Here is a 22,205-nt window from a genome sequence, read left to right as displayed (position 1 = left end):
AACATTTTTTTTTACTCATAACAATTCTAATGAGAGGCAGAACCATTATTATCAACTCTTTATCAATGAAGAGATTAAAGAGCAATGAAATTAGGTGATGTAACCACAGTCCTAGAACTGGTGATTGGTGACAGTGGAACAAAGTTTGCAGCCTTTAGGACTCAAAAGCGGTGTTCTTTCCAACCTCTGGGCCTTCATTTCCTCATAGAAAAAAATGAAGTTATCAGGCAGGAAGTAGGAGTTACCAAACTTACGTGTAGTTGTACAAGTTTTATTCTAGTCTAAGCTGCTGGAGGAAGGCCCAAAATAGGTAAGTCGCTCTAGCTGATAGAGAGATGGGCTCCGGAGTCAGATGAGTGACATTCTGTTATTGGCAGATGTTTTGACCAAGGAATATTTTGACTCAGAAGAAAATACAATAAACTGAAATTTCAACTTTTAAGCTTTTAAAACAACTACCCATTTTGTTTTTTAATTATCAATGCAGTAGGTTGAATGGGAGCCTCAAAAAGGCATATCTACAGCCTAATCCCCAGAGCTTGTGAATATTACCTTATAGGGTAAAAGATTGAATGCTACCTTATTTTAAAAAGGGGATTCTGCAGATAAAAGGATTTTGAGATGAGGAGATGATTCTATATTATCTAGGTGGACCCTACCTCCAATGAGAAGTGTTCTTATAAGATACAGAAGAAAAGACACAGACACACAGGAAAAGGCCACATGAACACAGGGGCAGAGACTGGCATTCAGCAGTCACATGCCAAGGAACACCGGAGCCCCCAGAAGCTGGGAGAGACAAGGGAAATTTTCCCCCTCAGCCTTCAGAGGAAGCACAGCCCTGGTGACACTTTGATGTGGGATTTATGGCACCCAGAACTGTGAAAGAATACCTTTCTGTTGTTCTAAGCCTCCAAGAATGTAGTAACTGGTTACAACAGTCACAGGAAACTAATACACAAAGTAATGTGAAAAACCAATAAGCCCATAGTATACATGAGCTTTCCTATGCTGCCAACACCATTCCAGGGTGGAGCAGTGGGGATGGGGTGAAGCTGAAGGTGTGGTGAAGGGTGGATGTGCTCCGAGACAGAGTGAGGCTCCCGGGTTCTCTAAGAATTTACTCACACCTTGACTGGTCCACGTCTCAAATTCTTTTATTCATCTATCAGAGTTAAAGCCCCTTTGTGTAGAGATATTTAGCCATTTATTCTCAGCTCCAGCCTGCACAGGAAATTGCCAATTATATTTCTAACAGTTCTCTCAGAACTTTTGGTAATATACACTTTCACTTCATAATATTTCTATATATTGCTGGTTTGGGGAGATAAGCGCAATCCTCCTAAGAACCTATCCCAGTTTAATCAGACTTCTAAGAAATATCTTTAATATTTTTTCTGAATATAAGTAATAAATATGCATAAGAATTCAGACAATTGATAAGTGAATAAAATAGAAAATGAAAATTCCCATAATAGGAGTAGGGGTTAGGGTAGAGTAAGGATCAAGAATAGCTATTGCACACATTATTGATGATGAGGAACAGTTATGTTATGATTTTGTAGGATCATTTTGTGCAGCCATGCCATGACACAACATCTGCATCAAACGGATTGAGCCAAGATGAATCTCGTATCAAGATAGCCATGTCAAAGCATCCCACTTCACCCAAAGAACTGTACACCAGCCCTGTGTTACAATACTCAGAAAGTCCTTTAAGAGGTTTCCAGAAACCCCTAAGAGATCTTTGGGCCACAGTTTGAAAAATGTTGGGTGAGATGCTCTTAAAGTGCTTCCCAGCTATAATATTCAATAAATGTGTGTAGATGTGGATGTCTTGAATAGACAGTCATAAAATAACACAATACAACAGAAAGCTGTTGGAATGGATACCCCTAAACCGGTTAATGCCTGGCAGCAATCAGAAAATGAGTTGCTTCTGCTTCTATTGATACTTGTGATTGCAACTTAATGATGTTTTTACTTAACTGATAGCAGCTGTCTCCATGAGAAACTATTAGCACATTAAGTCTTTATTAAGACTGGCAAAGTAATAAATAATGTTTGTGACTTCTCTTTTGTTCACAAGGTTAATTGCTGTTTAATAATATTCTTGTGATATGTTAAGAGTTCACGAGGAATTACATATACAAACTATTAGACTAAAAAAAGAAGTCTCAACAATCTACCAATTTACAAATTGTTGATAGGCCCGAGGCATACCTGGCAGTAACATGCTGGGCACCATGATGATTACCAGGATTTTGCATTCATTCTAATTTTTTCAGTTAAATTAATGGATGCTTATTTAGCAAAATACTAAACTAGAAACTCTGAGAGGTACAAAAATATATGATACCACCAGCATTCTCAAGAAAGATCCAATGTTGTCGAAGAAGAAACTATATACATGTTAAGTGGGTTATTGAATGAGCTGTATTCAGAGGATGCAAAGAGTAAATTACTCCAGCTTGGGTGTACTATCTAATCATTTTTACACGTTGTTGGATTTGGTTTGCTAAAAATTTATTCAGAATTTTTTAAGCCTATGTCATTTGTTTAAGCCACTGTCCATTGTTTACTTTGCTATTTGCTGCCAAACACACCCTAGCTTAGCTAGGTGTGGCCTGTTAGATGCCACTCCCCTTGGAGCAGACAGCTCCTGGGATCATTAATTTTGATCTCTCTGTCCTACCAAACAAGAGGGTGGAGCCCAGAGAGATGAAAGGATTGGCCCAAATCACATGGCTGCTGCAAAGCCTGGACCAACCAGAGCTCAGTCACCCACTTGCTTGTTTCCTTGGGGCCTTATTCCCATTGTGCCAACACCTCCCGTTAGTGTTTGCCCATTCTGGACACAATACCTCAGATCCCAACACACCAATTACACACACAGGCAGAAAAGGGAACAAAATGATGCCAGTCATGATGGTGGTAGTGGTAGTGGTGGTGACAAAGGAGGAGGAGGAGAATGAGAAGAGAACAGCTCTGTTTACTGACAAACACGTCTGCTGTGAGTTATACAGCACCTCTCTGAGATAGGTACTAAAATTATTCTAACATGTTGATAAGGAAACAGTGATTTTAAATGCCTGAAGTCACACAGTGGATGGCTTCTAGCAAATGTGAACCCAGACTGGTCTGACTTCAGAGTCTGGATTCTAAACCACAACACATATAACATTATGGGCCATGGAACTTCTAGAAAACCCTGACCACCCTACACATCTGAAAAGGACTAGACAGGGACACAGAACAGCCTTCATAGTGGTGGCTGAGAAAGCTCTGAAAAAAGGCTCAGACTGATAACAGTAGCCTCAGATAGTATGTCTGATGTTCTCACTCTCTGTGGTGCATTCAGTTACCAAGACAATCATCTCAAATAGGAACTCCAACGAAGCTCAGAGCAAGTTAATTAGCTGTGCTGCAGACACATTAAAACTCCACAAGCAGTTACTATAGTAAGTAACCTTTCATGTTTTAAAAAGTGTGGCATTTTCATTTCAGTTCATATTGAATAATGAATAATTTTCCCTGCCCCCTGCTAAACAGTGAACAATGAGAAGTCATTTGGTAATTCAGTGATGTTGAATTAATCTGAGGGTACAATATCCCCATTTTTCCCTAGATCACTCTCCTTTTATTGCAGGGCTCTCCTTTTCCTCTCTGCCTCTGACACAAATTCCATTATACACTGTACCTTGAAATGAGATGGTGCTCCATTCCTGGCTACAGAGGCAACATCTGCTGGCAATGCTCAGCTGGCAGCAGGCCTGTGTGGGCATGTGGAGGGAGGGGAGGGAAGGCCAACAGTAATCCCAGGACACCAGATGTGGTGATCAGCCCAGCAGCCTCAGAGCCCACCGTGAACTCACCTTGCCGACGGTAACACACAGCACCACTGCCAAGGAAGATAATTCCAACACCCGCTGTCACTCTCCAGGCTTGCCTGTTTTTGTCTTTGAAAAAGTTATATATTTATTTGCTTTCAATTTTACTTTTCTGAAGGGAAGAGTTATATATTTATTTGCTTTTAATTTTACTTTACTGAAGGGAAGACAAAACATGTATCATGCAGACACCACGATAGCAGTGACTATGTTTTGTGCATTGCTGTTCTGGGGAGACAGCACCATGGTCAGTGACTGGCACATAGAAGGAATGCTGTGTATGTGCTGAATGGGTACATGAAGGTCAAAATCATTTGCCAGTGATGTCGATTTTACTGAGGACTTCCTGGGAAGGTGGAGGAAAAATTAATCACATCCCACAGAGCAAGATTTCACCCAGTCACTCACTGGGCATCTGTTCTCTCTGGAACTCTTTTCCTTTTCCCACCCAGCCTCCACAAATGCCCCTCAATTGTCCCAACAATTAAGGAGGTACCTGCCCTCAAAATAAAGCCCAGTCTCTGCACATGCTCCCCATCTCCACCTTAGCAATCACTTCAGCCACAGATAAAACAAACCAAACATCATCAATAGGAAACTGACTAGATAAATGACGGTACATTCGTGAAATGGAATACTATGCAGCCATTACAAATAATTTGGCTGGAGATAGATAGAAGATTGATGATAGGTAGAGAGAGAGAGAGAGAGAGAGAGATGGATAGATGACAGAACAATGACCAAGAGAAATTGTTTAGTGAAAAAAGCAAGGCATAATACCACATGTATGGTATGATTATGTGAGTGAGAGAAACAGAGAGAAACATACATATATTAACATTTACTTAGTAGACCTTTGGAAAGACACACAAGAAACTGCCAATGGTAGTTGCCTATAGGGAAGAGAACTAGGAAACTGTGTCAAGGGTGGAAGGAAACTTGACTTTTTAGGATTTTTTGTTTTGGTACTGTTTGAAATTGTAGCTTTAGGGGTTTGTTTTTTTTGTTTTTGAGGTGTTTGAGTTTTTTATGCACATCAAATAAATGTAATTATAAGCTCAAGGAAAGAAAGACAGTGGGCAGGCAGGCAGTCAGATAGTCAAGCAAGCTATCAATCAGTTCATCACACTCCTGAAAGAATTCACCCAAGCAGACAGGAATATCATGCCTTGGGGGTGTCTGCAGAGAACCCTGCCATTCTCTGCAAGAGTGAAGCCTCAAAGTACATAACAGCACCTGCAGGATCCAGGGCAAAGAAACTCAGTGAGATGACAATTAACTCAAAAAGGCATTTACTGCAAAGGAGCTATTTAAATGTAACTCTGGGGTTGTTCTCCCCAGAACTTTAAGTTCTCCCAGCCATTCTTTTCATGGAGAATATTTTTTTAATCAGGATAAATTAGCTTTTGCAATAATAATATAACATAATGAGTGTTTGAAGATGTTGTATTTATCAAAGAGCTCTCTGATCACATCAACTTCTCTGGAATGTATTTCTCACTGAATTATTTATTATCTGGGGGTCCTATTGCCTGTATCCTCTACTTGCTAACATGTCCTATAAAGTTGTTAGGTCAGTTGTCTGAGCAGGAGAGAAAGCAAGATCAGGGATTTTCTGATTTTGTGTTAACTTCCTAGGAGGAATCCTGCCTTCTTAAGGGTATCATGAGCTCTCTGAGGGATGAGGGAGTTGGCTGTCTGCCAGGGAGACCCCATAGCAACTGACAGCCACCTTCAGTGGCCGACCAAACCATGCTCTGGAGCTGCTGAGAGATGGCAGCGAGTTAAGTCAGGATCCGTGAGACGTTTAGTCTGGGCCATGCTCACCTGCCAGATTCTGCCAAGGCTTCCTCCACACTACACCTGTACCTACATCCTGCCTGCACCTGTGCCTGCACTGATATCGATATCTATGTTTATACCTACACTTAACCTGTACCAAGACATTTACACCCTTTGCCTTCGACTGAGTTAGACAAAGACCAAGGGATATTGAGCAGAGACAAGGGACAGGGAAGGCTGGTGAATACCCTTCTGAAAAGAAGTAGGGGAAGCCCTTCTCTCAGTGATTCTGCACTACTTTGCACCATCAGGAAGACCATGGCAGAAAGAGCAGCTCCTTTCTGATTGCCAGGAAACAAACAGAATTGGGTTTTATACATCCAAGCCAGATGAAAAGAGAGGGGGCTATGATATGGACTGAATAACACGTCCTGTTCTGCCAAACTCTGGATAATCAGATGAGATCACCAGCACAAATGTAGGTAAGGCAAGCATGGCAAACAAGTTTAGGCTCATATGTTCATAACCTCCTATTTTGCATCTTACCTGGAATTTAAAAAATTGCTATGTAGTCATCAAATTCTTAGATCACTGACAATTGTAGAAGATAAATGAACACTGTGGCATTTTAATTTGGGGCTGATTAGCTAATAAAAGAGGTGCCATTTAGAACTGGGTTATCCATATTTCTAGCCTTAGAGCTTTACTCCTCTAATTTAAGGCCTTGACAATCACAAATCATTCAGGACAGAGCCCCCTTTAAACTCTTATCAGTCATTCATACCTAAATGCGAATCACTGTATTTTAGATCTCCCTTTAAGAGTAATTTTCTTGGGGAGCAAGGCTCTCAGGTAACAGAGTTTTACCCTTCTCACATGCCTCTGGCTCTGTCCAGTCACAGAGAACTTGGTGGTTTCCTGGCATCTCCTTAATCTTTATGTATTGACGAGCCTCGTCCAAGGGTATCTGCCAGCTGCCCAGCTGTGGTTGTCCTTAGCCATTTCTCTAACTAGCAGCAACATAGCATAACCTCGCTCCAAAGTGTCTCTGAGGAATTATTCTCTGCTACATGGTTTTACCTCCCCCTGGCCATTCCCTCTCCTTCTTAAGCACAGTGGTATGCACCTTGAACATCCTCATTGTACAATAAACAGAATTAACAATGGTTTCTTAATTCATCTGCATGGTCTGTTATTGACAACTTCTTGAAGAATCAACCCTAATGTTAGACATACTTCATTAAGAAAGCTGCTAGACTGGATTCAGACTCCCATAGCCAGAGACCTGACACTTGGGAAAAACTGAACCTCACCATTGTGGGTTAAATTGTATCTCCCAAATTCATATGTTGAAGTCCAGCCCCTAGTACTTCAGAATGTGATGATATTTGGAAATAGGGTTCTTGTGGATGACCAAGTAAAATGAAGTCATTAGAGTGAACCCTAGTCCACTATAACTTTGTCCACACAAAAAAGGACCAATTTGGATAGAAAGACACACACATGCACACAGGAAGAATGCCCAGAGAATGTGAAGGCAGGGACCAGGTGACATGTATACACTCCAAGAAACAAACAAACAAAAAACTGCCAGCTAGCTGCCAGAAGCCACAGGAGAGTCATGGAACAGATTCTCTCTTACTGCCCTCAGAAGAAACTAAACACCTCAGACTTCTAACCTCCTAAAGTGTGAGACGGTAAGTTTCTGTGATTAAGCCATCCAGTCTTTGTACTTTGTTACAACAGCCCAAGCAAGCTAATACATTAACAAAACCCTCGCTCAAGATCCACTGGCTTAAACCTTAATATCTAAAATTTCTCCTTTCTCTACTTTGCCCAACCACTCCAGGAATCAATTTTCAGTAAAATAGCCCCAAACAGAGATGGGTCTTGAGTTTCCAACTGAGTAAAGAGAAACTTGGGGTTTAGTCCTGGTTAACTATTTGTGTAAACTTCAACACGTTATTTCATATTCCTGTGCCACAGTTTCCTGATTGTCATTTGAAGAGGCTGAATAAAATTCTGGTGGCAAATAGATTTCATTTCTTGTGCCTATTCTAATGGATTTGTAGCAGCAACCTAGAGCACTGTCTTGACCTCTATGTGGACCAGATCCTTGCATTTCTGGACCTGACCCACCAGCTCTGCTTATCTCACCAGGTGAGAATCAGATAATTTAATGAATTCTATTTATCCCTTTCACATGCTGTTCCACTAGGCTGTGGGTGACACTCTCCACATTCCCACACAGCAAGTACTTCACCCCGGGATCACTCTTTCCCTTGCCACTCAGTCACCTTGACTAACTAAAATGAGAGCAATGACTGCTCAACAATGTCTGCTGTGGATGCCAGATGGGAAATTTGAACAGGACTGAATTACACTTCCACATTTATTGATTCTCCAGCTTGCAAACAGCAGGTCATGGGACCTCTTGGCTCCATAACCATGTAAGCCAATTCTTATAATAAATAAATAAATATATCTATGTATCTGTGTGTGTGTCTCTCTCTATATATATAAATATATATATATATTTAATATATGTATATGTATATGTATAAATAAAGAAATATACATATATAGAGAGAGATACATATAATCTATACACACACACACACACACACATATATATATATATATACACACAAATAAATTTACACATGAATGTACATATATATCCTATTGGTTCTGTTTCTTTCATGAACCCTAATACACCAGCTTTTCCCGGCTCTCTCTCTCTCTCTCTCCTATGCTTCATGGTTTTGGTGCTGGCAGAGTTGCCTATTATAACCGTCATCAGCCAATGAATACACACCTTTCCTTCTGCTATTAAAATGACCAATCACAGGACAATATCTATGGCCTTTTCAGCTTAAGCTCTTGGCTATTTTCCTTAGTACTTAAACAAGTCTTTTTTAAGTCTCAAGGGTTTGTGGTGGATACTGATTAAACTGTGCCAGTGTTGAAACCACAGAGAGCATTTCCAATACTCAGTGACTGACAGGAGATAAAGCTACAGACATGACTTTGGCAAAGGAGATTACATTACAGTAAACAAAGTCCTATCTTTAACTAGAGCCTTCCATACATTATCCTGTTTGATCTTCATAACCTTGTGGTGTAGGTAGGACAAGTATTCTGTCATTCTCACATTACATTTAGGGATCAAACTCAGAAAGATGAAGTGACTCAGTTACACAGAACTAAAACATTTCAGGCTGTGTCATTTTACCAATCACTCAACAAATTATTTAATTTTACCCACAGAAATATTACCATACATGAATACATCCTCTTTAATAACCATCAAGATCCACCAAATAAGTAGGATTAGACAGCTTAGCCAGGATTTCACTGGTTAAAAACCACATTTAAAGGGGTTTAAACTGTGTCCAAACAACCTTTCCCCAGAGCAACTGCAGGAACTTCTCTCTGAAGCGTCCTCCCTGAGTGAACCAGTTCGCCATCATTTCCTGCCTGACTCTGCTTACCTCACCAGCTGTGAATCAGATAAACTAAAAAAATAACTGAATTCATTTTGTACCTGGTTCCAAGTCAATAGCTAGGAGTGAGGGTATTTCACCTCACACTCATCCGCCGGGGTAGTGGGCATTGGGGTCCCTGTTTTCCTTGCTACGCAATGGCCTTTTCATTATAGTCTAGGTACCATCAGTGTGTCTAGTGGTCAAATTCACCACAGATACACAAACACATTGCCAAGCATTTCTATGGGGAAGCACCCAAGCTTTAATGTTTTCTAGGAAAATAAGGAGATTGTAGTTAAGTATATGCTGTATATTACTGCCACTTTTTCCAATCCCTGACACCAGCACTTTCTGAAATATTGGCAAATAAAAGTAACAGGTTCTCCTAAAGCCTCTGAACCAAAGGCTACAGAGTCTGAATCAAATTTTCCTCTGAATTTTCCTCTGAACCAAAGACTACAGAAAGCTACACTGAGAACTCAAAGTAGAAAAAGCTTGCTGTGAAGAAGCACACATCTTTAGGATGAGAAATCAGCATTTCCTCTGCCTCTGAGTTCTGGTGAGATACGCGGTGTGGGAGGGCGTTCTGCGGGGGTGAGCGATGAAAGCACACCTCAGCGGGTGCAGCCGTGTCCAGGTTTAGAACGGGAACTACATGTTCGCTCCCTGAAGAGCTGGTAAGTATTAGGGAGAAGTAGGGACATCACGATCCTTCTTTGCTCTTGACAGGTATTGCCCAAGTTATTTTCCAAAAGGAAGGAGCACAGGTTTCAAATAAGTCTTTCAGGCTGAGAGAGCACAGAGCTTATTTTCATATTAGACATCAAAAGCCCCTGAGGTGATGGGTGCCGGGAAGGCCTCCTACAGCCTCCAGTCGCTCTTCCTGAGGCTATCCGCCCACACTCCTTCACAAGGATGGTCATCTGTCAAGTGTCTCTAGTATATTTGTGATGCTCAAAAATCAGAGATTATTTTTAGGCTTTATCTTGTCAGACTTTGCATCAGATAAATCATATTTGGTCATTCTCTGCTTCTTTACATCCCCTTTGCTCTCTGCTCTTATGCCATTAGGAATGAGAAATCAGCATTTCCTCTGCCTCTGAGTTCTGGTGAGATATGCGGCGTGGGAGGGCCTGAATCTCCCATCCCACTGACAACCTTTACCCAGTTTCACCTATACCTCCTCCTCTAAGTAACTTCTAGATGTTGGAGTTCCTAAAAGTTCATTCCTAATTCCTATTCTTTTCCCCATCTAGACTCTCTCCTAGGTGACTTCATTCATTTCATCATTTTTTATGTTATCTACATGCTGCTAATACCAAAATTTTTCTCCACAGAGATCTCTCTTCCTGAGGTCTAGATTTGTTTATCCAACCACTTTCTGTTTTCTTACCTTGGATAGCTCAAAAGCTCCTCCAATGAAACAAAAGCAAAACTGAAGACTTGATACAAAAGAAGTCTGAGACTTCCTGTGTACATTTTGAACAAGGACAGACAGCCACTTATGCCAGGGGAATCACTTCTGGTAACGGTGGACTACATAAACCAGACCATCTCTCCCACTGAAACAACTAGAAAAGCTGAGAAAATCTAGTTCTGAATCTGTCTGATGGCAACAGAGAACAAACAGGGCAGTGAATAATTACAGCCCAAGAAAAGAAGAGAACTCAGAGAAATGGGCCTACCATTGTCAACCACCTTTTCCCTAGGGAGATCCCCCTTCTGAGAGCCACAGAAATGGAGCAAAACTTTCAACAAACTTAAAAGGCAAGGGGACAAAAATGAGAGTTTGGGACCTGCCAAGGAAGGAAATCCTTGTGAACTCCCCAGGTTCTGGTGTAGGGCCTTGTATTAGTCAGGATTCTCCAGAGAAACAGAATCAACAGGATGGGTATAAAGAGAGAGAGATTTGCTTTAAGAGATCAGCTCCCATGATTGTGGAAGCTGGCAGGTCCAAAATCTGCACAGCACGCTGGCCAGCTGGCTCGAGACCCAGGGAAGAGTTCATGCTACATCTTGAGTCTGAAAACAGTCTGGAGGCAGAACCCCCTCTTTCTCAAGGCCTTCAACTGATTGGATGAAGGCCGCCCACTTTGTGGAAAATAACCTGCTCTAATCAAGGTCTACTAAGTTTAAATAAGAAGCCTACAGAAGTCTGCTCTTAATATCATTTAAAAAATACATTTACAGTGATGTATATAAACTATTTTGGACTAAATATCTAGGTACTATGGCCTAGCAAGGTTGACAGATAAAATTAACTCTCACAGACAACAGACTGAACCAAAAATCACACTTTGAGTAGCACTGATCTAAGATTTCCAAATTATTTGATATGAGGAAAATGTATTAATTTACATTAGACTTTAATAAGACAAGGATGCATACTATAATCTCTAGGATAACCAATACAAGAGTAAAATAAAGCTTAATCTGGGATACAGAAAATAATCCAAAGACAAAAGAGTTTTTAAAAAGAATATAGAACAAAAGGAACAAATAAAAAGCAAATGGTAAGATAGCAGTTTTAGGCCCAAATACATCAGTTATTATCTTCAATGTAAATGAACTAAATATGTCAACTAAAAGATAAATATTTCAGGGATTGCTTTTTTAAAAACTACACTACTTAAATAAATGCATTCAGGTATAATACAGAAAGGTCAAAAGCAAGACTACAAAACAAGATATACCATGAAAATACAAATCAAAAGAAAGCTATGGTAGTTATACTGCTATCAGATAAATATGACTTTAGAACAAGAAACATTACAGTTAAAGAATATTGCATAATAATAAAAATGCTAGTACACCCAGAAGATACAATTCTACATTTGCTTGTATCTTGTAATATAGCTTCAAAACATACACAGCAAAAAATAAAAAAAGAAATGTTCAAATCCACAGTTTGATAGATTGTAGTGAAAGATTTTAACACACTTCTCTCATAGTTAAAACAAGCAGTCAAAAAAATCAATAAGGATACTAACAATCTAAACACTATAAATAAATCTTTCTTGATGGATATGCATTATAGAACATTACACCTAATGACTACAGAATATACATGATCTTCAAAAACACACAGAACATTTTCCAAAATTGCCATATTCAGAGCCATAAAGCAAGTCTCAGTATATTTCAAAAAAATCAAAATCATACCAGAGTATGTTCTTTAGTTCCAATGGAATTAAGCTGAATAACTAGAAAATCTTCAAAAATTAAGAAGTAAATTTCTAAGTACCTGTGGGCCAAAGAAGAAATAACAAAGGAAATTATAGAACCAATATTAACCCAATGACCAAAAAAATATATATTCAAACCACTTACATGAAATGTGTAACCCTAAAGGCATACAATAGAAAAAGAGACTCAAAAATCGATGCACTGAGTGTCCACTTCAAGAAGTTAGAAAAAGAACAGAAAATTCAGCCCACAGAAACAAGAAAGGAAATATAAAGATAACATATTAATGAAAAAGAAAACATATATAGTAGAGGAATTGTCAAGGAAGACATGGATTTGTTTAAAATACTAATACAATGGTTAACTCCTTTTTAAAAAGGCACAAATAATGTCAGGGATGAAAAAGATGCATCCTATAGGATCACTATACATCCCACAAACATAAGAAGATATTATAAAAAAAAAGAAACTACATGCCAATATAAATTAGACATAGTCCATAAAACATACAACTTAGCACAACTCAAATTAATGTAAAATTATTTCACTTATTAAAAAACCTTCCCCCACTCTCCCCACTTTTATTCAACATAGTTCTGGAGGTCCTAGTCACAGCAATTAGATGACACAAAGAAATAAAAGGCAGACAGATTGGCAAGGAAGAAGTTAAACTGTCCCTGTTTGCAGATGACATGATATTGTACATAAAACACCCTATAAAATTCCACTCCAAAACTATTAGATCTAATATCTGAATTCAGCAAAGTTGCAGGATACAAAATTAATACACAGAAATCTGTTGCATTCCTATACACTAATGAAGCACTAGAAGAAAGAGAAATCAGGAAAACAATTCCATTCACAATTGTATTGAAAAAGAATAAAATACCTAGGAATGAAAGACCTATATTCTGAAAACTACAAGACACTCATGAGAGAAATTAAAGAAGATACCAATAAATGGAAACACATCCTGTGCTCATGGATAGGAAGAATTAATATTGTCAAAATGGCCATCCTGCCTAAAGAAATCTATAGATTCAATGCAAGCCCTATCAAAATACCAACAGCATTATTCAACAAACTAGAGCAAATAGTTCTAAAATTTATATGGAACCACAAAAGACCCTGAGTAGCCAAAGCAACCCTGAGAAGGAAGAACAAACCAGGGGGAATTATGCTCCCTGACTTCAAGCTCTACTACAAAGCTACACTAATAAAGACAATTTGGTACTGGCACAAGAACAGACCCATAGACCAATGGAATAGACTAGAGAACCCAGATATAAACCCAAGCATATATGGTCAATTAATATATGATAAAGGAGCCATGGATATACAATGGGGAAATGACAGCCTCTTCAACAGCTGGTGTTGGCAAAACTGGACAGCTATATGCAAGAGAATAAAACTGGATTATTGTTTAACCCCATAAACAAAAGTAAATTCAAAATGGATCAAATACCTGAATGTAAGTCATGAAATGATAAAACTCTTAGAAAAAAAACAGGCAAAAATCTCTTGACTATAAACATGAGCAACTTTTTCCTGAACGCATCTCCTTGGGCAAGGGAAACAAAATAAAAAATGAACAAATGGGACTATATCATGCTAAAAACCTTCTGCACAGCAAAGGACACTATCAGCAGAACAAAATGGCATCATACAGTACGGAAGAATATATTTGTAAATGACATATCTGACAAGGGGTTAACATCCAAAATATATGAAGAACTCATATGCCTCAACACCCAAAAAACAAATAACCCTTTTAAAAAAACAGGTGGAGGATCTGAACAGACACTTCTCCAAACAAGAAATTCAGATGGCCAACAGGCGCATGAAAAGATGCTCCATATTGCTAATTATCAGGGAAATGCAAATTAAAACCACAATGAGATATCACCTCAACCAGTTAGGATGGCCAACATAGAAAAGAATAGGAACAACAAATGCTGGTGAGAATATGGAGAAAAGGAGAACCCTCCTACACTGCTGGTAGGAATGTAAACTAGTTCAACCATTGTGGAAAGCAGTATGGAGGTTCCTCAAAAAACTAAACATAGAAATACCATTTGACCCAGGAATTCCACTCCTAGGCATTTACCCTAAGAATGCAGTTTCCCAGTCTCAAAAAGACATATGCACTCCTGTGTTTATCGCAGCACTATTTACAATAGCCAGGAAATGGAAGCAACCTAAGTGTCCATCTGTAGATGAATGGATAAAGAAGATGTGGTACATATACACAATGGAGTATTATTCAGCCATAAGAAGAAAACAAATCCTACCATTTGCAAGAACATGGATGGATCTAGAGGGTATTATGCTCAGTGAAATAAGCCAGGTGGTGAAAGGCAAGTACCAAATGATTTCACTCATCTGTGGAGCATAAGAACAAAGAAAAAACTGAAGGAACAAAACAGCAGCAGACCCATAGAACCCAATAATGGACTAACAGTTACCAAAGGAAAAGGGACTGGGGGTGGAGGTTGGAAAGGGAGGTAGAAAGGGAGTAAGGGGCATTACGATTAGCACACATAATGTTAGAGGAGGGCAGAGGGAAGGCAGTATAACACAGAGAAGACAAATAGTGATTCTATAGCATCTTACTTTGCTGATGGACAGTGACTGTAATGGGTTATGTGGTGGGGACTTGATAATGGGGGGAGTCTAGTAACCACAATGTTGCTCATGTAATTGTGTATTAATGATACCAAAATTTTAAAAATTGGCAAAAAAACCTTCCCACTAAGAAAATTACAGGCCTAGGTGACTTCACTGTGAATTCTACAAAATATTTCAAGAAAAACAATGCCAGTTTTTCCACATATTCTTCCAGAGAAGAGAAAAGGAAAGATCACTCTTCAATTCATTTCTTAAGGCCAGTATGGTCTTAATTCAAAACCTGGAATTACAAGGACATTGCAAGAGAGGAACATTAGAGGCCTATCTCTCTTATGACATTGATTTAAAAACATTTTTTAATTCTAAACACATTCTAGCAAATCAAATCCAGCAACGTGTAAAAAAGGTTATACATCACAACCAAACTAGGGTTATTCCAAAACTGCAAAGTTGGTTTGACATTAAAAAATTATTCAATGCAATCTGCTCCATTATTAAAATAAGGAGATGAATCCTATGACATTCTCAATAGGTACAGAAAAAGCAGTTCATAGAATTGAACATACATGATTTTTTAAAAAGTTGTAGCAAACTGGAAATAGAAAGTAGCATCCTTCTTCTGATAAAGGGTATCTAGAAAAAACCTAGGATAAACTGAAGTTTTTAATTATCTGCTCCAGATCCACTATTCTTCCAGCCTTCCCCACCTCAGCAAAATTACATCTCCATTCACCCAATGGATAAAACTGAATATCTGAAAGTTATTAGAGTTCAGGGTCTCTGCTGCCAGATTCACACCCAATCCATTGCCAGTCTATTGAATCTACTTCCAAACATTTCCAGAATTCACCCACTGTTTTCCATCTCTTTCCTTACCACTCTGGGCTACTGCCATCTCTCACCTGGACTCCTACCATAAACTTATAACTGATCTCCCTGGTTCCATTCTTGTCCCTTCCAAAACATTATCCAAATCCACTTACCAGAAAGTGGTAATATCAAAATGTCAGTCAGGTTATATCACTGCTTGCTTAAAAATTCCTCACTGTCCTCAGGGAAAAAAATCCAAATCTTTATCAGGGTCAGCATGCCTCCATGCCTCATGCTAGCATCCCTTTCCCCTCCCCCACCATGTCATATTGGCCTCTATCAGTGCTTGAATTTGCCAAGCTAGTTGCCTCCTCAGCACCACCTCCACTATTGGCAGTGTGCTTCTCCCCACTTCTCCCTAGTCAATGCTTACTCAATCTACAGGATTCAGCTTAATGATGCCTCCACACAGAACCCTTCAGGGCCACCCTATTCTTTGCTTTCTCAGAACTCTATACTTTTCCTTCAAACTTCTTACCCTAATTTGTAAGGCTATGCTATTTTGTATTTATACTTTTCAAACTTCTGTCTTTTTCATTACACTGAAAGCTCCACAAAGACAAGAATCATAAGAATCATGACTGTTTGGTTCTCCTCTGTTTCATCTCTATCTATCGTAGTGCCTGGTACATAATAATAGGCATTCAATAAGTCATTGTTAAAATAATGAAGGAATGAATGAATACTTCATATATTCCCAGTATATTAAAAGTGTGTGCAGCTGTTTCAGTAGAATCCTTCCAGCATGTACATTTTGAGCCACCATAGTTAGCAACTGTGACTGTAAGCAGTTTCAGCATATAACCTTGAGCTTCCAGACAAACCTTGAAGCAAATGATCACTGTGTCTCACCTAGACCCTTGCAATTAATTCTAACTCCAAAAACCCTTATCTATTGACACTAGAGTTTGCTAAGCATTCATCTTATAGGAATTATTGCAAACAGGCATAAAAGCAACCAAAGTCAACATATTGAGTTAAATGCTTTTATTCAGCTACAAAAACAGTTTTCTGGTTGAGCAGACTTCAAAGTGGGGTTAAAAACCTTCATTTTCATGGTAAGCAAATAATGTTCCTAAAAGAAATTGCATCCAGTGATATTTATTTACAAATGCCCTATAACCACCTTGTAAGAAATACTAAATGAAGGTAAAATTTCTAAAGATATCAACACAACAAATTTGATCTTTTCTTAAAAATATTATCATCTTCAAGTGATAACCTCAACAAAACAAACTTAATTAGTCTTGCAACTAATCCCCAACTTCAGACTGAAAAAAATTAATTTGGTTATTCCTTTGTATCTTGTGTTTTTGACCTACAAAATGTGGCTGCTAATGATATATGAAATTAGAACCTATAGAGGCCCATGTTCCTAAGACACTTTAATGATGGGTCACCTCCCTTGTTATCCCAGAAAGAGAGAAAAGAAAATTTTCATTTTTCTTCATAGGTTGAAAGACATGGCCAGACTTTGTACCATAACTGGAACCAGTTCTTTCTAGATCAAACCAAAATTAAAATCACCATATGATAATCTGATACAGAAAGGTAGTTAACTTAGCCTTCAGGGAGAAGGAGAGGCATCCAGTGTCTCACCCTTACTTAAAGAAAACAAGCAGAGCCCAAGTAATCATGCAGCTGTGGACACAGGGGCACTTAGGGACCTGGAAGCAGTAGCAACCAGCAAGAGCAACAAGGGCTTCGTTCGCGCATGCTGCTGAGTTCCAACTCCTTCACACACAAGTTGTGTGACCCCCGCCAGCTTACCAGACCTCACTCCGCTTCCACTGGTTCATCTATGGAGAGGATGACAATGCCACCTCGAAAGTTATCTGTGAGAAATTAGAGATTATCTGTGGAAAACACCCAACACACAGTAGGAGTTCAATAAATGGTACTTATTCAGTGGAAGAGATATTGGCCTTTCTTTTTATTCCTCCTTAGTTAAAAATAAATGGATGAAAGGAGAATGGCAACTAACAAAGGCTTTCTTAAATACTAACATTCCTCCTGGGGATGTTTTATACTGCCTGGAAACCTAAAGCCCAACAGAAAAAGAATGTGAACTTTTAGAACAGAAATATGGCTGGCTCCCAGGACTTTGTTATCTCACATTCCCAAATTAACATTATCCAATAAACTGAATTACACCAAATTTGTATCGTCTTGAGAATAATTTTAGGAACCCCATTGGTAAGAGATAGAAAGGCAGGGAGGAGGGGGAGGAAATGGGAGGAAAAGGGAGGGGAAGGGAAGACATAGAAAGAAAGACAAGAAAGAGAAAGAAATCAACTCCATTTGGATTAAAGTTTGCTTATCATTCAATAAACAGATTGATATGGGACTGTCTTCTTTTCTCTGCTATATTCCCTGTGAAGGCAAAGACCATAGCTGCTTTGTTGAGTTCTTATGCCCATAACTAATACAGTGCCTGGGACATCATGGCTATGCAGTAAATAATTGTGGAATATACAAATGAATAAAAGAATGAATGCTGCATATGTCTCTAGAGTCATAAATATTCACCCTGCAACCAAGAACTTGAAAATACAAAGGTGATTTTATGCATTGACTCTGGGTGCTTGGAACAGAAATTCCAGATACAAGTGCCCTAGGTTTGCACCTAGTAGCTGTCACCTAGCCATTTCTCCAGCCTGCAAAATGGCATTTGAGGGTCCCGTGGGGTGGCCTCAATTTCAGCTCTCTGCCCTGTTCTCAGTTGCCTTGTAAAATGGTTTCTGGTACTAGATATCAAAAGGCAGAAAGAAGTGTTTAGAGAAAAAGAAATCAAAGACAGAGCTGAGCAGTTAGAAATCAGTCAATACAGTGAGTGCTCTCATTATTGAGAGATGCTTAATTTCATTATTCAGTTTCAGGAGAAAACAGAAGACATAGTGAAATTCAATACAGATAAAATATATAGCTTCAAGTTAGCAACAGAGGATAATGTTGCAATTTACAATTTCAACATAGTTTACTTGTCAATAATTAAACTATTTAATCAAAGCATTATAAGAATTTTTTATATATTACATATTAATATTTTTAATCTATTTTTAAAAAGTCAAATGTCCCCATCAAATATACAGGATACAGAAATTTCACCTGGTTGATAAGAATCACTAGATTTATGCTTTTGGACTCTTTCTAGAACAATTTCTGTAAACCCACTACAACCAAGACACAGAGCCATGAGGATTAAATTTAGTTGTGAATGTGATAGTGCTTTGCAAACCTCTGAGTCTATGTATGATAACATTATTGTTTTTTTCTCAGCCAATTAGCATGTAACATGTAATGAAATCACTTTCCATCCTTCCCTGCCTTTCTATTAAGGGAAGACTTTCTTCCCTTTCTTTTTTTTAACTAATGAGATTGTAAGAAAGCAATCTCATCTGATCAAAAGCCACCATATTTCAGAAATAAAGTGATTTAAGGATGGTAATTACATTACAAAGTTAACATCGTTTGGGCACCATTCAGGGAAAAAGGTACAGTATGTTACTGCTGTTATTAAACCCCCAAGACCCATTGATCAAGAATATAAAGATCAACCACTTGCTTAGTTGAGTAATTAACTTAACTCTTCCCCATAGCTTACGTTCAGTCTCAGAATGATCCCTTCTCATTGGCAGTGAGAGTCCCCAACAATGTATTGAAAAAGGCTATTGAAAAGTGATGCCAAGTGATTGTCAGGAGTAACTGTCATTTTGTAATCACACTATTATCTAATTTGCGGCCACCAGATCATTAAAGGGCCAATTATGCATCTCTGTTTTAATGTATTAATAAAAAAGCAATCATTCATTTATTGCCTTTATAATTCCTAAGATAATTGTACAACAGGCTGAAGGTATATTTGTTCTGTGACTCAGCAAATTTAGTAACTATATTGAAGGCTTCAATGGTTAGGAAACTAAAATACCAGAATTGACTATTAGAGCTAAAATCAAATGTTCTCAGCTACTTCATTCAAAGTGCTGTAGGGCCATTCCATGGAATGGGGTTGAGGAGGTAAATGCTTGCCTCTGTAACAGTCTATTTCCTCTTTCTCCATTCTTTTCCCAGAGGAAAACGAGGTCAAATAGAAAAGAAAATTGTTCAGGTATAAGGAGATGGTTTCCAGGTTTGTTTATAGGTCATGTGCTCTTGAGTGGGCATATAGTCCAGGAGAGGCTTCATTTCTAAGCTACCAATGAACAATTTCATTTTAAGTAAGTCCCATCCCTATCTGAGGAGAGGTTGAAGCATCTCTGGAGCATGGAGAAGTAAGTCGGATGGCTGAGGCGGTGGTCTGAAAATTATGTTTTCAGGGTTTGGTTTCATTATTGTGCTTGAAATTCTATGAATTCCCAGATCATAAGTCTCTTCATTAACATAAATATAAAAATCTATTCTGCAGATAAGTAGAAATAATTTAAGGAGTCTCAATTTTGGATTATCTGCCTTTTCTACTTTTAATCTAAGTAACTGAGCTTCAAGTTAATTGAAGTGCCCTTTCTTATCAAAAAAGTTATGGGACTGCACATCTTGTGGTCCACTCTGCTCCACATTCACTACATTTAAGAGTGAAGTAGTCATATTAAGTGCTCCCTGGAGCCACACATATGGCAGGAGAACTCCCTGGGACCTTGCAAAAGCCACTTCCTTCTCTAATAAAAGATTCTATGCAAGTTGCTTCTCCAGCTGCCACAGTCCCTCTGATATTCCTTTATTCATTCCTGACATTATTCTAGTGCAGACATCAAACTACAGCCCACAAACCAACCTAGCCCACCTCCTGTTTTTGTAAAGTTTTATTGGATACAGCTATGTCCATTTGTTTACATGTCTGCTTTGTTCTACAACAGCAGGGGTGAGTAATTGCAACAGAGACTGCATAGCCCACAAAGCCTAAAATATTTACTCTCCGGTCCTTTATAGAAAAAGTTTGCCAATCCTGGTCTACTAGGGTTTTTTCATCTGACTTCTCCTTCCCCACAAATAATGACCTTTATTCTTACCTTGCTTAATGTTTTCATTTCTTCTCTCTGGGTTGTTCTTTCTAAATTTTAGCATCTTCTTTAACTTCTGAATTTTAATTCTCTGTTAACATTTCACCCACACACTCCCCAGTACCTTTGAGATATGCAGAAGACACTTGATAACTTCTCCTTTTGATCTGCAGCCTGATAAAGAGTCACCCTCTAAGTGGGTGATTAATCCCCTCAAAGGAACATATTCAATGTTCCTCAAAGATATTCATTCATCCTCTCATGGAACAGACATCTGACAAAGGCCTTTGCTATTCACCAGGCACCGATACTGAGATGCAAAATTCCGTAAATAAGGCACAGTCCCAGCCCACCTAGAAACTCACAATCTGGCAGGAAAGGCCTCATGCATTTCAGGGTATTGTTATAGTGATTGTTGTCTTAACACTTTCTTAATTTCATGCCAAGAACTGTGTTAAGAGCTTTACATATATTAACTCATTTAATCCTCATTACAATCCTATGAGGAAGTTGCTATTACTATCCTCATTTTAAATTTAAAAAAAAATTAGGTATGAATAAGGTAATATAAACATAAGGTAGAATCATAGCAAGGGTTTATAATAATTTGGCTAAGGTCAAACATTTACTAAGTAACAGAGCTGGGATTTGAACCCAAGCAGTCTGGCTCCAGGGTCCAAGCTCCTAATGACTCTGCAGTACTAGCTTTTGCTTTCTCTTCCTAAGACCAGAGATGAGACACCTGCTCACATGGAATGCCCCTTACTCCCTATCACAAACCACACAGACAGGATCTGGATTGCACTGTGCAGGTTCACACTTTGAGCCTCAGCCTGTTTCACTTCAGGAGAAGATGGGTGAGCAGTGGCACCGTCAGACTCCCAGAGATCTGGGGATGTTCTATTTTCCACATTCTCTTATCAGACCAGAGCCTGTTAAAAAAGAAAAAGGTGGCTTTTAACTCCCCCCTGTACAACTCCCCTTTGGTGGGTTGGGAGGAACTACCATCTTTAGCAAAACTGATGGCAGCTACTTCTGACTTCTAGGGGAAAGCAAAATTCCTCTTCAAAGAAGACAATTCTTTAGTTTAGAAAAATACTTTGATGCATTTTAATGGGGTATTTTTATTTGGGGCTTGATTTGGGTTTACTTTTTAATTTTTTTGCTGTTGTTGTGAAAGGTCTCAGAGCATAAATGGACAGTAGTATGTGAGAAGATGAAAGTTGAACTTGTCTGCATAATAAAGTGAAAAATTCAAGGGAATCTCAAAGAAAGAAGATAAGGGGCTTGGGATATTGAAAGTGGAAGAAGCAAATGCCACCTAGAGAGAGGAGGAGGCCCAAAATATCCATGCATTGAGACCA

This window comes from Manis pentadactyla, chromosome 11 (genome assembly GCF_030020395.1).
Source record: "Manis pentadactyla isolate mManPen7 chromosome 11, mManPen7.hap1, whole genome shotgun sequence".
Taxonomy (NCBI): Eukaryota; Metazoa; Chordata; class Mammalia; order Pholidota; family Manidae; genus Manis; species Manis pentadactyla.
This window is presented reverse-complemented; position numbering follows the sequence as displayed.